Source organism: Sinocyclocheilus rhinocerous, unplaced genomic scaffold, assembly GCF_001515625.1.
Source record: "Sinocyclocheilus rhinocerous isolate Xijiao unplaced genomic scaffold, SAMN03320098_v1.1 scaffold2724, whole genome shotgun sequence".
Classification (NCBI taxonomy): Eukaryota; Metazoa; Chordata; class Actinopteri; order Cypriniformes; family Cyprinidae; genus Sinocyclocheilus; species Sinocyclocheilus rhinocerous.
Genome location: NW_015635046.1, coordinates 540,436 through 544,574, shown reverse-complemented (window position 1 = coordinate 544,574; position 4,139 = coordinate 540,436).

Genomic DNA, 4,139 nt, shown 5'->3' with positions numbered 1-4,139 from the left:
CAGAGATCTGTAACGTCTGCCTGAGGGGAGAAGTGCAAACAGGTTATGGCCGGAGTGAGAGGGGTTTGTGATGATGTTACCTGCCCCTTTCTTCACTCTGGAGTTGTACAATGCCTGAAGGTTGGGCAGGTGCACATCAATTATCCTTTCAGCTGTCCTGACAGTCCATTGTAGCCTTCTTATCTGATTTGATTTCCCTGTGTGAATTTGGGTCTGATCCTAGAAACTGAGGTTTTAGGCAAATACACTCTCTTTGCTAATGTCCCACAGTCAACATAGAGCAGTATGGCTTATTTTACTCCCTACTTTCAATGAATACGAATGACTCCTCTCAGCTTTGAGTAAAACCCAGAAGTATGTTTTGTATTAATTAAACCCCTTCGATTAATTGTCATTTAAGTCACTTCATTTCCCCCACACTTTTTTTTTTATAATGTGACATTGTGAGGGTATGTAACATGTAAGTTAAAGAACCATACCACAATGTCTTGTTTAAGAAATATTTATTGTTTTCTCTCGGGCTGTAAATGTTCAAGAAGTGGATACTGAACCTGTGGTACGACCCAAAACTGTGAAAGTTAGTACCCCTCGAGATAAAGCAGACCACATGATGCTGGAACAAGACTTTTTGAATGAAATGAGACAATTTATGCAGCAACAGCAAAGGAATGAGAAAATTTTGTTTGAAGAGTTGCATAACTTAAAGGCCACCATTCTCCCAAAGCCCAGGAGTGAATGGGGATTTGAGGAACAAGCAAGTCAATACACCCATCATCATTCCTTGCCTTTACTAAGGACTTATTTACAACCGTTGGGTAGGGTTACATCACCTGCGCCACCTGCATCTCCAGCTCACCCAGTGGATAGTCTACAAGCAACGAGTCAAGTGCAGAGTCTCCCGTTTCGGCGATATCATGAACCACGAATTCCTGATTTCGTAGAGGGAGAAGATGTGGAGAGTTTTTTCGTTCGTTTTGAACGTATGGCCAGAACTTGGGGCTGGCCAACGGATGAGTGGGCCGCTCGAGTGGTGACCTTGCTGACGGGCAAGGCCTTGGAGGCATATGCTGGGATGGATGAGCAGAGAGCTGGTGACTACGAGGACATCAAGGCGGCAGTACTGGCCAAGTATAATGTGACGGAGGAGACTTATCGCCTACGGTTCAGAGGCCTCATAGTACCATCTGGGGAGACTTTGAGAGAGTCTTACAATCGTATCAAAGGCCTGTATAAGAGGTGGATGCGACCGGAGACAAAGACCAAAGATCAAATGGGGGAGACCATCATTCTGGAACAATACCTGCGGATGCTTCGCCCAGACGTGAGGGTTTGGGTCAAAGAAAATCAACCTCAGACTGGTGAGGAAGCGGCGAGATTGGCAGAGAGGTACGTGGCTGCACATCGGGAACCACCCAGGACTAATAAGGGTACTGTGGGTAAGGGTAAAATGGAGGAGTCCAGTGATAGCACGGCAGGGCTAGTGGGGAAAAAGCCTCCTGTTACTGCAGGGCCCTTGATCTGTTTTTATTGCCAGCAACCTGGGCATAAGGCCTCTTTTTGCCCCCTGAGAAAACCCAAGGTAACCAATATGTGCTATGTACCCAGAGATGAATTGTCATGTGAATTGTCGACACACAGGGGAAAACATAGACATGTTATACCCGTAACCGTAAATGGTCAACCGGCCCATGCACCTGTAGACACAGGAAGTACCCAAACATTGGTAAAGTCTCATTTGTTGAGTGGTGTAATGTTGAATTATGGGGAAACAATATGTTTGGGATGTGTTCATGGGGAAGAAAAGATTTACCCAACTGTTGATGTAACTATAGTTGTGGATAACCAAGCATATTTACTGAGGGTGGGGGTGGTTGACAAACTAGCCTATGATGTGGTGCTAGGTGAAGATTTCCCGTTTTTAATTGAACTTGTCAATGCAATTCCCAAAACTTGTGCAGTGGTTACCCGATCACAGAGCAAAGGTTTGCAGCCCCTCCCTAATGCTCATGCAGATTTGTTTGATTCTGGTGGGAAGGTTAAGAAGAGCAAAAGCGTACGAAGACAAGAAAAACATAGGGGTAAAGATAAGGCCCAGGATAACATACTAAATTTCCCTGGTCCTGAGTCCGAGTTAATCGAATCTCACTGGCGGGTCCCTGGCAATTTTGGGGAATTGCAAAGCTCAGACGTTACTTTACAACCTCTGTTTAAAAAAATTTGTGAGGCTGATGGTAAAGCTGTGGGAGTACCGAGATTAGGTGGGGATCGATACATTCTAAAAGACAATCTTTTGTACCTGGCAGACAACAGAAAATCACAGATTGGTTGTTCCCAGTAAACTCCATGAGATGATACTGCATTTGGGTCATACTATACCTTGGTCAGGGCACTTAGGTCAGCAGAAAACCTATGAGCGAATCAGCCAACGATTCTATTGGCCTAAATTGTATCAGGATGTACACGAGTATTGTAGGACCTGTTCTGAATGCCAGATGGTAGCTTCTGTTCGCAAAGCAGACAGAAGTTACCTACAGCCTTTACCTATTATTGGTACCCCTTTTGATCGCATAGGCATGGACATAATTGGGCCCTTAGTAAAGAGTAGTTCAGGTAATCAGTTTGCTTTGGTAATCTGTGATTATGCTACTAGGTACCCAGAAGTGTACCCTCTGTGATCAATACAGGTTAAAAACATAGTGAAGTGCTTGATTGATTTAATTTCGAGGGTGGGAGTACCTTTTGAAGTTATCACTGATCAGGGAACTAATTTTATGGCCAAATTGATGAAGTTACTATATAAGCAACTGGGGATAAAGGGTAACGCTCTCTTTATGTGAAGGGCCAATCCCCTGTGTAAGTTTTCTTTTGGTTTTGTTTTATTTGTATTTTTTTTCTGTTCGGAAACACGTTGGATGACTTCTGTTCCATTGCTTGATGCATGCCTGAAATGACAATTAAAGCAACCTCAAGAGACATCAGAGTTTTTTGCTTGTTTTTGCCACCTACTTTGCCACTGCCAAGAACGTCTGCACTACATATAATTTGTCATCTAATTAATATTCATGAGACAAACTGAAAATATACATTTTTGAATGGCTTGATTTATGTAATTTATCCACACACATTTAGCTTCTCTCAAACACATCACAACAATGACCTGCATACTCAAGTAATAACCTAAATTATTCTCTTGATAACTTTTGAGGACAAAGGGTACTAAGTTGATCTTCATAAGCTCTTTAAATGACACCAATTAATGTGCCAGCCACAGTTATGAGTGCAATTTAGCTTGAATCTCCTGTTTTCAGTGACTTGCCGGTGTCTTTTGAGCAAGACACGACAGGTACAAATCTAATTAAAGCCCACAATCCCTTCTGCTGTACTCTTTCGCTTTTTCACTCAATCATCAGCCTGGGAAAGTGAAGGAGAAATAGATCTGTGTCGACATAAACAGACGAGTCTAATAATCAAGAATCATATTTGCTATTTTCTGTAAGCTGTAAAATAACATTGATATTGAATTGTCTGTGTTCTTTTTTAGATGCTAATCCCTTTAAAATTGCTTGCTGTCAAAGACTGTCAGAATTTTAGAATTGCCGGCATTAGCCAATAGTTCTGTCTTGTCTGTGACATCTGTTGTAAAGTGCTCACTGGCACTTTGTGATTGATGTCGCTGACATACTCGACAGGCTAGTTTAGTTCTTTCTCCCACGAGACATGCACAGCTAGCATGAAACGGCCATATTGTCACAGCTGTTAGCTTTAGCTTTGACAGCTTCTCACACTGACTAAAGACAGACAGCAATGTTTTTCGTGCTGCACCCACTGAAAATGATATGTTGTGATTTTGTGGCCTATATTAGTGTCCAACATTTAAAGGGGTCATATGATGTTGCTAAAAAGAACATTATTTTGTGTATTTGGTGTAATGAAATGTGTTTATGTGGTTTAAGGTTCAAAAAACACATTATTTTCCACATACTGTACATTATTGTTTCTCCTCTATGCCCCGCCTTTCTAAAACGCGTTGATTTTTACAAAGCTCATCGGTCTGAAAAGCGAGGTATGCTCTGATTGGCCAGCTATCCAATGTGTTGTGATTGGCCAAATACCTCAAGCGTATGACGGAAATGTTACGC